Raw genomic sequence first — 13721 nt, 5'->3', positions numbered from 1 at the left:
GAAAGCCACTTCTTGGTTACAGGTGTTGCTCTGTAAGAATGGAGGCCCAAAGCTCCTGACTTTTTTTTTTTAATTTAAGGATTCTATTTATTTATTTGACAGAGAGAGATCACAAGTAGGGAGAGAGGTAGGCAGAGAGAGAGGAGGAAGCAGGCTCCCCACTGAGCAGAGAGCCCAATGCGGGGCTCAAACTCAGGAACCTGAGATCATGACCTGAGCCGAAGGCAGAGGCTTTAACCCACTGAGCCACCCAGGAGCCCCGCTCCTGACTCTTTTCAAAGGGAAACTGGAAACAGGATTTCTATGAAGTTTCTTGCTTTTAAAATAAGGGCAGGGGTGCCTGGATGGCTCAGTGGGTTAAAGCCTCTGCCTTTGGCTCAGGTCATGCAGGGTCCTGGGATCAAGTCCCACATCGGGCTCTCTGCTCAGTGGGGAGCCTACTTCCCTTCCTCTCTCTCTGCCTGCCTCTCTGCCTACTTGTGATCTCTGTCAAATAAATAAATCTTTAAAAAATAACTAAAAAATAAATAAAATAAGGCCAACTTATTCAAAAGGAGCCCAAACCATAAACTAACCAACCAAAAAACAAACAGACAAAACAAAACAAAAAATGCTATTGGGATTCATCACACCAGCTGCCATTTGCAATCCACAGAGCATGTTATCACATTATGCATATTTGTTGAGAGCCTCCTGAATATGAAGTTCATTACTGATGCTCTGAAAGAGACGTATGTGTTGAAGACAAGGGATTTAATCTCAAAGAGTATGAGGTATATCTGGAGAACCGAACCACGAGAAGAAAGCAACTCTCCAACAGTACCGCAAAAGAACGATATAACATGGCACTCTTCCTTCTAATTAGTAATAATGAGAAAAGATCAGATTTTTTGAGGAGTAAAGGCCAAAGGGAGTGAATGAACCTGGAGAGAGAAAATAAAAACTAATCTTGGATGGATACTTTGGGGTAAATATCAGACCTGGTCACTGAGAAGAAGTTGGGTAGGGCAGAGGATCTGTTAAATTCTGAACTGTCTTCACAGACATACAGACATCTTCACAGACATTCACAGACTTCTAGGCAATGTGGCTGTTGTTGAAACAGGATTGCATTTACACTTGGTCATTTCCATGGTGTGTAGAATAGCTCAGGAAAGAATTATGGTAATACCCAGGTTTTGAATCTTAGAAACTCATATTCACTGCAGAGGTTATGGATAGCTGATCAAGGATAGGTAAGCTTGAAAGAAAACTTCTGATCGCAAACAATTCCACAGCACTATATGTTCTTTTATTTTTATTCACAGTGACAGTGTGTCAGCTTAGATGAAAAGAAACACTGAAGGTTTTTTATGGGCTTCAAACATCACATAGCATTAATTCTGATGAAAAAATTTCAAGACATGACATTAAATGGCAATAATTTTGACACTGAATTTCAAGACTAGGATTTCATCACCCCCTCCTTATAAATGGCGCCCTATCTGCAAGAAGACTTAGCAGTCTTTATAAAAGATTGTCATCCAAGATTTAGCATGTTCCACCTCAAATTTTACTGGGGAAGGATGGAGAGAGAAAAGCTATTCCGAATTGACTTATAATTATTTTTCTTTCAAAAGAAGGCATCATAAAAATGTGGAGTTTATTTTTTTATTTGTATATTAAAGAAGCCAAGTAATAATAAAATTCTATTGTCATCCTATTTAAAGAAGGCAATTACACAGGTGCTATACATATCTGAAGCTCAGATGACTGCACCTAATATCTCTGAACCCTATAAACTGCCCTCATAATAGAATTGCATTTTATAGGGGGATAAAATGGCATAAAACCACGGGCTTGATATTTATGAAATGGAAATGTCATCCGCTCAGGGAGGGAAAATTCAGCTTCCTCAGTAGTACCAGGTCTTCACCCTACGCTTGGACATAATACATAGACAACTGGGAGCTTTAGAGACACTGGATTTGGCAGAGTCCTACACCATTGGAACTGGACAGCTTTGAAGTTATGGCTGCATCTTAAAGAGCAGAAAGCTTGAGACTAGGATTTTACCTTGATCAGTCGTTGTCACTTTGATACAATAATCAGTGAAATCCCAGTGTTTGGGTTGTCAGTTTACATCTTCAACCAGGTGTGAGCCTATTCATGGCAACTGACAACTCTGTTTCACAATAAACTGCCTCCCTAGCAAAGGGTTCCCATATACCCAGAACAACTTCATGAGATAGTGTCTTTGGGGGAGCATTATCCTTATGTTGCAGAAGAAATGTTGAGTTTAAGGGTGTAATAGTCTAGTGCCTCATGAAACAACAAAGAAAAAGGAAGGGTTATAAATAAATTGATTGCTGGGATGAAAACTTAATAAATGAAAATTTACATTTAATAAATGAGAATGATAAGAAGGAAGATGTCATTAAAAAAAAAAAAAAGAAAGTCCCAAGTACTCATTGGGAAATAACAATTTGCCCACATTAGAAATGAGTTCACCTTTAGGCCAGGGTAGAAGAGCTGCTGTCTTTAATTTGCACCTACAGGAAATAATGAAATAAAGGAAAATGAGTAATTTCAGGCCAAAAGCCACCAGTTTTTTTGTCTAATGGAGGACAAATGCCTTCGGGGTACCAGCATAAATGGCAAGGTCTGATCACTTCTCCTCTGCTTCGTCCAGTGTCCATAGATATACCTGATGAGTAAGACCAAATTTCCTCTTCAGATGGCCCTATGACCAACTTCACTTGCAGAAAGCTTTGCAAAGATTTCACAGCGGCATCCACAACTTTGTTGGTGTCATCTTTAAAGACATGGGCTTTGCTTTAATTGCTGGGACATCGTTTGGTTTCAAGTTCAGGGTGTATCAGAAGTATGATAGTTTTGATTTTGCTAAGCCTGATGAAAACATAGAGAGTTTACAGCCAACTCTCAAAAGGAGAGGAAAGAACTATGTTTTCTTCCTTAACCACTGAAATCTAATAGAGAATAAAATTTTACTTCTCTTTGGAACATGTTTTGGTTATGCATATGATCTTTCATCATACTTGGGCTGGACTTTGGATTTATCTCAGAGATCTGTAGAAACAGAAAGGGAAGATCAGTTTTCGGAAGAAAACATGAACGCTTGTGTGTTTGGGGTGAGCGACAGAGTATTTACTCTGCGTCTGCCTAGGCGTGACATCGGTCTGATATACTTCCATGTGATTCTACTTTACCTATTTTACTACTTTACTATTATACCTATACAGGTTAATATACCTGTTTAATGACAAATCCTCATATTTAGGACAGACACTAATTTTTATTCCCCTAGATATCATGCTCTTTTACATATAGATGTATAATAATAAAACTTACAGTCTCCAACATTTATTGTTTACTTGGAATTAGGCATGTTGAAAAACACTTCTAAAAAATACTTTCTATTAGATCTTCTAGATGCCCTTACTCTTTTAATTCTCACAACAGGGCATTCAGCCAGGTACTATTACTATGCCCATTTTGAAGATAGCCTCAACTTTCAAAGACCTAAATTTCAAAGAAATATGCAGTCATTCTACAAAGAGCAGAGCCCATAGAGAGGTTATATTTTATGGTTAATAACTAAATCAGTAAATCTGATCTTAGTGTTGTATTTTTCCTAGTATTCACAGCTTGTTGGTTCCTTTTTTATTCTCTTTGTTCTCCTGTTCAACCTTCTTGCCACTACAAACTACCTTTCTTTCCTTTCTTCCTCCTTTTTCCAATAACAAGTCAACCTTCATTCAGAAGTCCTTGGGTTTCAATATCCCTTCCATTTATGAAGAAAATAAATATTCTCGTCTAAAAGTCTGGGCTTCCAAATTCTCTGACAGCATGAGGAATTATTTTTAAAATTATGAAACATGAGATACTTGCAAAAATACTTTCTTCATTCCTTAACCATCTTCATGGAGAGGAAATATGGCACCCCTCTTTGAAAAAAATGGTCAGATAAAGAGAAGCCAGTCAACATTTTGGTGGAAGAAGCTTCATGAGTTTGAATCCTTCTGGTCTGCAATCCTAACTCCAACACTCACTAAGTAGGTAACTTTGAGGATGTTACTTAATCTCTCTTCATTTCATATCCTCATCTAAAACATGATGGTAATAACAGTATCCACTTCATGGGTTTGTTGTGAAGATGGAATGAAGTCATGAATGGCAACCTTGTAGTGCAGTGCCTGGCACACAGTAGGCACACAAGAAAAGTTAGTGACTCCCCTTACCAGTGCAACAAAACCTAGAACTAAGCACATAGAACTACACCTACTACTTCTTCAAGAAATGCTAGTGTAACATTGCCAACAAAGAGGAAGATACTTCCAGTGATACACTGCATTCAGAAGGAATAATTTTCAGTTTGGCCCCAAAAGCTATTGAAAATCCAGCTATACCCACAGAGTATAAAGGCTGCTTTAGGTGTATCCATAGTCTGTCTCTATTTTTCTCTCATTTGTTTGTACTTTACAGGTGGAAAGGGTAAGCAGACATTGGCCCAGCACACTAAATCCTGGATTGAAACATCTAGGGCTGTTGCCTTTCCCACCGCCAGACACACACACGTCTGTACGAGGAGAGATTAGGAGACACTTGAGACATTGACGCCTGAGGCTTGCATTACTAACCATAATAAACAGCTTTCTTTTTTCAGTAAAGCAAATACGAAGGGAGCAGCTGTACTAGAATAGTATTTTCACAGTTACTTCTAGTAATAACTGCACTTTAAACGTGTTTTCAACACTTGGACTAGAAGAATCCCCCACTCCCTTTATGTAGATTACAGTTTTACCGGAGTAGGGTCATTTCCTGCCCACCTTTCCCTTCAAGGTCTCCCCGGTCCTTGCCCCACTAGAGAAATGATCTCTCGTTTTGTGTCACTTAAGTTTTAGGGAAAAGGAAGTGACAGATTTGGAGTGTCTTTTAAAAGCAGATCGTTTAAAAATAAATGATGGCAAACTACATTTATGGTCATCTGTTGATAGTCTACATAGATCTCAGTCTTGGAAGAGTTGCTTTGAAACTCCATTTGGAAATCATGTGCAATTACGTCATCACTCACAACATGGTGTTAACAGCCATCTATCTTCAAGTACGTGAAGTCGCCGGGCTAACCTATCAACATGCTGCTGGAGAGATGTACACACACAGAAATATTTTGGAAGAATGAAAATATTCTTAGTCAAAGTCTGGCCTCATTTGCAGTGACAAAATGGATTTGAAGGAAAATTTCTAAACTCCCAAGAACTGCATATGGAGAGCAACAGGAGAGCTTGAACTCAGGCCTGGGGAATCTCAGACAGAACGTGAACTGCTGTGGGCTCTGCTCTCTCTTCTCTAAAATCAGGGGTTGAACTAACTGACACCGAATTCTAAAATCATTCTCGGCAGTTATAAGCATGGCTATCCTTTTATACTACAGACGGAAAAAGCCAATAGTTCCCCGAAACTTCTTATCATGCTATCACCTCTGTCCCTCTCCCTCACTTTATATTTCTTTGTGGCTATTGTTACCATCACAACACTATAGATTTTACTTTACCAATATTATTATTGTTGTTGTTGTCTGTCTCTCCCTCTGGAATGTAGGTTTTGCTAGCACAGGGATTTTGGGTCTTTTTACCGCAGTATTCTTCCCTGAGTCTGAAACAGTGACTGGCACATGATGGGTGCTTAGCAAATACTTCTAGAATGCATGAGTCTTACAACTGTTCATAATTTCTCTTCCTGTTTTCTGTTGTAGAGTACTGTAATTAAAGCTTCTCCTTGCATCCTATCTAAAAATGCTTGAGAATAAATTTCTAATTTAGAATTAGAATAATAATCAAAGTCCTTTCACCCTAAAAGATGTATTACTAATAACAGATAATGGTCAACTGCTCAGCCTAATGGTTTTTGGGTCCAAATTCTCCTGGGTTTTCTGGCTGGCTATAATTAATTAGGATGTCTTTTCCCAAACTGTTTTTTGTCAATAGCTGTAAATATATCAATATAGAGTATTAGCATTGGAAAAGAATTTAGATCTTTAAACCCAATCTTCCACTCAGTGAGGTTTATGTTGTAAACAGCCCTAAAAGTCAACCATTCCAAGCTCTGTTTCAGCAAGTCACTGATTGAACCCAACCCAGACAGCTCTCTTAAACAATTATTCTTTTTTATGAATGGTTATTTGCTTTCTAGTCACTTCAACTCATGAGGCCTGGTTCTACCAGTGTCATAGAGTGTCTTTCTCTCTCACGTTAAATCTTCACTCTTTTTGTTTTTTTAATTTGGGGATAGGGGTTAGTTGATATTTGTTGTTACTGTTTATTGTCTTGTTTGTTTTTAGGGTTTTAAAGCATATATTTCTGAAAAGTATAATCAATCACCTGCTTTTTCTTCTGATCAGTCATGAGCTTCCCATCTCTGCCTTAGATACCTCTTTTATATGGTTACAGAGGTATATATTTTTAAAGATTTATTTATTTACTTGAGAGAGAGAGAGAGAGCATGAGTAGGGGAAGGAGCGGGGAGAGAGAATCTCAAGCAGACTCCCCGCTGAGCGGGGACCTCAACTCAGGGCTCAATGCCTGAGATCACGACCTGAGCTGAAACCAAGAGTCAGATGTTCAACCAACTGAGCCACCCAGGCACCTGACAGATGTATACTTTGAAATGGACTATTCTTACATAATTTGAAAAAACAGAAATCATGGCAGCTAGATCACAAGTCATGGCTGACCCTGACTTGCACATCTAAGAAAATACACCTTTCCCAAGTTTCTGGCATAAACTTTAATTTTTGGTAGCTGACAGAAAGCTTATATTGGATGTCTCGCATCATCCCCAGTCATATGAAAAGGTCATGAGAAATTTGGAGAAACAAGTGTTTGGAGAAAATAGACCCACAGAACTGTGACAGCCTTGGTCTGCAGAAGTAAAAAAGGACAAGGAAGCATTAAACAGAAGAAACTGGATCACCGCGAGTGATTATCTTGCTGAATCTCAGTAAATCTTTAGGCCTTTTCTCACTGAAAAGTGTGTTTGTAAACTAGAGTAATGAATCTCAAGCTGCCAGGAGAATCATTTGGGGGTCTTTGCTGAAGTGGACGTTCGTTAAACTACTGGGTCCCTCAGTTAGAGATTCTGATCCAGTAATGTGCCTTTTAAATAAATTTCCTGATAGATCTGATGCAAGCCAGGAGCTGACCACATCTTGAGTGATTCCAAATTAGGAGAGTCTGATAGACCATTTTGATTTTCTTACTGTGAAAATCAGTACGTGAAAACGCTGTAAATAGATAGAAGCAAACTACTTTTTCTTAAAGTTACTGTATCACATCTTGTAATTTTCGAACCCGTCCTTTCACAATTTTGTTTTCCTTTCCTTTTGAAAATTGCGTGGTCAACTACAGTTTGTTTGCATGTGTTGCCTCCGTGTCTCTCAGTCTTGGCTCGTGTTGGAATCACCTGAGATACTTCTTGCGAGAGATTCCAATTTAATTGCAGATTTCAGTAAGCAAAGGTAAACATTCATCAGGCTGTTGCTAGGATGGGGACGGAAAGCAAAGACAGTAGAATTCTGTACTTATTACAAAAACTGAACACCGGTATTCTTTAATTCACTCATCTTCCAACAAGAACGTCTGAACTAAAAGCAGGTTTCCCACATACCTGCTCCCTTGCTGTGTGGATAACTCTAATATGAAATCTTGTCAAAATTCTAATATGTGCTGTGGTATCTTCTTCTCTTTTTAAGAGGGACCCAGGAATAAACTCCCAGCTGGTTTAATAACATGTGAAATGCAAGATGGGAAACTGAAGATTATTTGACCAATTATGAAGATAAACTACTCTAGCTTTCTCTAAGAAAGAATAAAAATAAAGTTCCATCACTCTACTGCCTGACTTTATTAACTAGCCTATACAATGGTTTGGTTTCCTGCTGATTTCTAAAAAAGGATCTCAAAAACGACTTCTCCCTGCCTTGATGTCAAAAATCCATTTTACATGGCATGCCAGCCTTTAGCCAGTAATGAAAAATCAATATAACCTCCAACTCTTTATAACTTCTACATTTTACTTACAAAGGATTTAATCAGTCACAGTAGGAATTATGGCACCTAGGTACTCTCTTCTTTCATCATTCAGTTCACAAAATGAGATATTGCATGTTTTCTGAAAATTGGACTTTAACATCATCATCCTTGATCTCAAGATGATACAGTTTGGGTTAATCTTTTATGTTTATTTACCAGCATCAGGGATGTAGATCACTGAGTGGACGCAGCATTAAGTAAAATTAAATCTAACTTAGTGAGTAATTTTTGAATACTGTGTATGCCCTGAGCTTTGTGTTAAAGCCAATCCAAGGTGAAAAGTAATAATTTCCCTTTCTTAAAGTCTTCCTTATTATGTTTAATTAGAACCTAAGACATATCTTCCAAAAAATAAAAGTAAAAATAAATCAGTAGGTTTCCAGATGTTATCTTTGCAGGTATATAATACTACTTTTCCCCTTTTCATTGATTGAATATAAAATGAAGACAAATAACATAATTTTTTGAATTTGGCTTTTCATATTTGAGCTATGATCGTTGATCTAAGCTTTGATTACCAGACAAGGGAAGAATCAATAGTGGTTTAAAAAAAAAAGTATTTACATTATGCAAATAGAGAAGAGACCACAGGAGTGGTTTGAGTGAACAATAGAATAAATATTTAAACATCATCTTCTATAAATTAGTTAAACCTTTTCATGCATGTATTTAAATCACCAGCTCATCTTATGGGAAGGAAATGAAAAGGTCAGCAGAAAATAAAGTTAATTAGCTTCTCAGCAGAAGTCAAGACCTTTGGATTTCTTTCAAGATCTCTTAAGACTTAGTGTCTAAGAGATGATAATGATATAGTTGTAGTATCAATTATTTAGAGCAAGTTTCCCCCCAATTTCATTATCTATTACATCTAATAACATTGAATCCCTTTCTTGACATTCCTCCTGTTTGGGTTGATCTTAATTGTTCCTTTCTTTGAAGGAATCCCATCTTTCTTCAGGTTTTTCCAGATCCAATGCAGATTAAGTCCCTTCTCCTATGACTTTATAGCCCCTTGGGTAGAACCCCACCCCGGCAAATCACACTGCCCTGTAATTACTGTAGGTCACATCTCTGGCTCTCTCTCTATGATATGACCTTTACTTCACTCCTCTTTCCTCCCTCAGAATCTAGCACAGGCCTTAGCACATAATATTTGCTGGAATAAATTTTGTGGTTAACTCAGTGAATGGAGCCATGGCAAAAATTTCCTCACTGCAAATTTAAAACTCTGGTGTGTAGTGCCATCGAGTTCTTCTCAAGAGTTTTTCATAGTTTGGGAATTAAAGACTAAGTATAAACCTGAAAGGTTTCAGCTGCATAATCAATTCATCAACATTGTCTGGCCACACTTATTACTAATTGGAGAAAAAGGCTTCCACAGGAAACAAAAGATTGTTTATTGTTATTAAAAGAATTAAATTTAAGAAGTGTTTGGTTTAATAGTCCCCTAGAAAAAGAGTCCAGCTGGAAAGCTCATAAACATAACAAGTGAGTTTTTTGATTATTTTTTGTTTTCTTTTAACATTTGATTATGGGGCACTAACAATAAGGTCAAAGGTTTTACTTTGAAAGTGCGGGCTAGAGTGTGACTTGTGACTTTTTGACTTGTGAAATGGTCATATATGTAAAACAACACAGATGCGGTATAAACACACTTTTAAATCAGATCCATGACCTGTAAATATGGATTTGTGCTTTGCATCTAACCCAGTTTTCAAAGGTACAAGACGGAGATCTGGAAATCTTTTCTTCTTTAGTCTCATGGCACTTTTTTTTTTTTTTTAAAGATTTTATTTATTTATTAGAGAGATAGAGAGCACAAGTAAGCAGCGCAGCAGGCAGAGGAATAGGGAGAAGCAGACTCTGCTGAGCAGGGATTCTGATGGGGGGCTTGACCCCAGGACCCTGGGATCATGACCTGAGCCGAAGGCAGCCGCTTAACTGACTGAACCACCCAGGTGCCCCTCCCATGGTACTTCTAATAAACTTTTGTCAAAGGTAGAAATGTTCATTTTTTATTTTATTTTATTTTTTTATTGATTTAAATTTTGTTAGTCAACATACAGTGCATATTGGTTTCTGGAGTAGAATTCAGGGATTCATCACCTACATACAACACCCAGTTCCCATCATAACAGGTGCCCTCCTTAATACCCAACACCCATCTAGCCCATCCCCCACCCACCAAAGGTAGAGGTGTTTAAAAGAAAGAATGAAAATGGGCAAATTAAGGCAATGGAAGGGGGCAGGATCTGGGTCAAACTCTTTCACAAGAAATGGGGGTGGATTAAAAGAACAAAGATAAGGCGAATGGAAAACAAAAAAGAAGAAAAGATGGAAAGAACTCTAACAAAAGAAGAGGGAAATGGAACCAAACCCAAGGGGGAGACATGATTCAAAAACAAAAACAAAAAAACAAAAACCAGAAATGACAGGGGAAAAAAGGATATATCTTTCATGGAAGAGAATATAAGTTGAAAACACAAGACTATACCTTACATAGACTTTAGGGACTATATGTATAAATTAAGCCTATTACAGAGAAGAAATTTTGAGAAAATCAAAGCAAACAACCTGAATCAAACATCAAGAAATATCTACCAAATGCTTACTGCTTGTTAAGTACCTAAACTCCAATGGTACCATCCCTATCCTATAAATCAGTGTGCTCTGCTAGGTTAATAAGGATTAGAGACAGAGCTGGAAGCCAGAAAAAGGTACTCACATGCATTTTACATTCCCCTTTCCTTTTTTTTTTAGGTTAATAGTGATTCGCAGTGACGCCTCTATTCATCAAAACATTTCCTTCCATTCTTTAGTTTATTATCTGGGTACAGTAGAAAGCCAAACAATGACTTCAACTTATATGTTGTTCCTTGTGAAGAATAACCTACACAGATTCTGATTTATGCTGTTTCTCCTTTTGGTAACCAGTTTAAAGAGCTGAATTCCACCACCATCCTCTAGGGAGACAAGTCACAGACAATGCACTGCATTAAATGATTTATCTCAGCAAAATCAAAGAATTAGGCTTTCTCCTTATTGAGGTAAACAACCGTTCACTGCTGTATTACTAATTTGTGATCGGTACTTCGGTTAATAATGTGAACCCAATTTCTCAGCCTTTATTTGACCTACATACAGATAACGTAGAAAATAATGCAAAAGAGAACACCATACAGAATAATTTTGGTCAGTGTTTCCTGGACAGAAGGAGATCTCTATCATCTATTTTTTTTAATGCTTGTGAAATTTTGATGTCAGGTACTCTGGATCTAAAAATGCTTGATCTCAATTATTATATTAATGATATATCAAATAATGGCCATTTTCAACATGCTCGGTGGAAATCAATAAGTTCAGCACAGTGCAATTCTCCAAAGATGATCAATTTATCAGAGAGCTGGAAATACAAAATTGAAATTGAAGGTGTGCTGCTAAAATCCAGCAACTATACATGGGCTTTGAAAAGAAAGCTATTTGTCTGTCCATCCATCCATCCATCCAACCATCCATCTCTGCTTGGTTGAAAAAAGGTCTTAAGTGATTGCTCAATGAATTTTCGTGAATGTATCAGTAGTGTGACAACAGAAAACAAAAGCCAGACAGGAAGAGAACTAAGGCCTGTTGGCAGCAGCAGCAGGAGACAGAGGAGGTAACAGACAACAGCATATTTAGGAAAGACCGGAATATTACAGCAATGTTGCTTTACTATTCCTTGTAATATCATAGTAAACCATTTAAGGTGGGTTGCTGCACTCTCATACCATTACAGATAGAAAATGAGGTGTGCTTCTATTTCTTGGGTGCATTCATTCAACATCTGTGTTAGCTACTATATTTTTCAACAGGGACAACAGGGTGAAAAATCAGTCTTGTGACAATCCAAGATTAGGGATAAACCATAGAAACCTGATTCTTTTGGCTTACCCATGTTACTAACTCAGTATCTGGGTGACATCAGCATGAAGATTCAGGAGATTCCTATGGGAAAGTTCTAAGACAGATTACTGAGCGCTACGCTTTTAGCACAGCGACATCGTCCATTGTTGAAACTTTTATTTGCTGTGGAGATCCCTTTTAAAGTTTCTGAAAAGGCTCACTTTTGCATGTGTTTGGAATTTAGCTTGATCAGATTTTAAAATCTGAATTTAATTTTGCACAGCAGAGTAAATTATGGCCCCCCTGATTTATTCAATGAAAGACCATGGGCTAATCCTTGAGGATTATGGTGAAAGAAAAGGAACACTTTAGTTAATTATAGAATGAGTTTGCATGATTTATCATCCCTCGATCTGTTATGGAAAACTTTCAAGGGATTCAATATAGATGTGGTTATTTTTCTGGACGGTACTGTTGCTGTTACAGCTGGACTCCACCATCTGAGTCATCTTGGGCTTATGATTAGACCCCTAAGTGAAACATTATTTTGAATAAATCATCTTCCCAGAAGAAAAACAAGAGTTTCAGCTCGAGCTCGGTGATTAATACAGTGGTACAATCAAGTTTTAGTTAACGGCAGGATTTAGAAGCTGGGCAGTTGTTATGCTGATGCATTTTTCTAGCTGGTAGAGAATGCCAGTTAGCATCCAGCTAACCAATAAAGTGAATATAAGCCAGTCACATGAAGATCGTTGCCCCAGTACATCTTGACCTGATTAATTAATCTGCTAAATCACAGAATTTGATCATTTATTTTGTATTCATACCCATCGGGCCTAAATGGTGTGGAGCTGTAGGTAGTAAATAAACAGAAGGATGTGAAAGACTCCAAGGTTAGTTAGAGCTAATGCGTTAGCTGTTCCTAGACAAGACGCAAGATCAACATAACCACAGGCAAGTTCCCAGTATGCAGAAAAGCAAGGCAGCTCTATAAATATGACCTGCATATTCAGTGCAACGCAGCTACCTAAGGCCAACATTTTAAAGTGCAGACATTATATTTGATTGCTATCTATCAGATAATAATATTATTGCTAGTTAAGTTCCCACTACATTTGATATTTATAGATAATAATAATAATATTGCTAGTTAAGTTCCCACTACATTGGATATTTATTGCCTCATTTAATTCTTGGACCTCTCCAGGGAAGTAGGTCTCAGTCTCCTATTAGGTGAGGAAACAGGGGGTAGGGCTCAGACAGGAAGCAGGGCAGAACGCCTCTTTATTTCAAAGCTCAACATTTTTGTGTGTGTAGGGTTTTTTTTCCCCCCCTTTTTCTAAATCAGTCTACTTTCCAATACTACACCCCTACAGCCATCCACAAAAGTAATTTGGGCTCTTTGCACTAACTACTTTATATTTGTGTGGCAAAATTGCTTGTGAGCGACAATTTATTAGACTCTGTGCCGCTATAGATGAGAAGGAATAAGAATGTGTGGGTTCTGGTCTTATCCTCTCACTGATTGCCTGGTGAAGCCGCTGACTTTTTTTTTTTCCCCCCCCTACAGCATTGGAAAAACTGTCTTTCTTCATCTTCTGTGAAATCCTTAAGGGATGGCTATTTTTTTTCCCCTCTCTCTTTCTAAGTCTTTATGTGTTACCTACCTGTGGCAGTGAGTAAAAGCGGGCCTTTCACTGTTGAAGAAGGATAATAAATAGTCTGCTATTGTACCTGCCTCTCAGAGGT

Source organism: Martes martes (assembly GCF_963455335.1).
Source record: "Martes martes genome assembly, chromosome: 12".
Classification (NCBI taxonomy): domain Eukaryota; kingdom Metazoa; phylum Chordata; class Mammalia; order Carnivora; family Mustelidae; genus Martes; species Martes martes.
The sequence above is the reverse complement of the archived record's forward strand: the minus strand, read 5'-3'. Positions refer to the sequence as shown.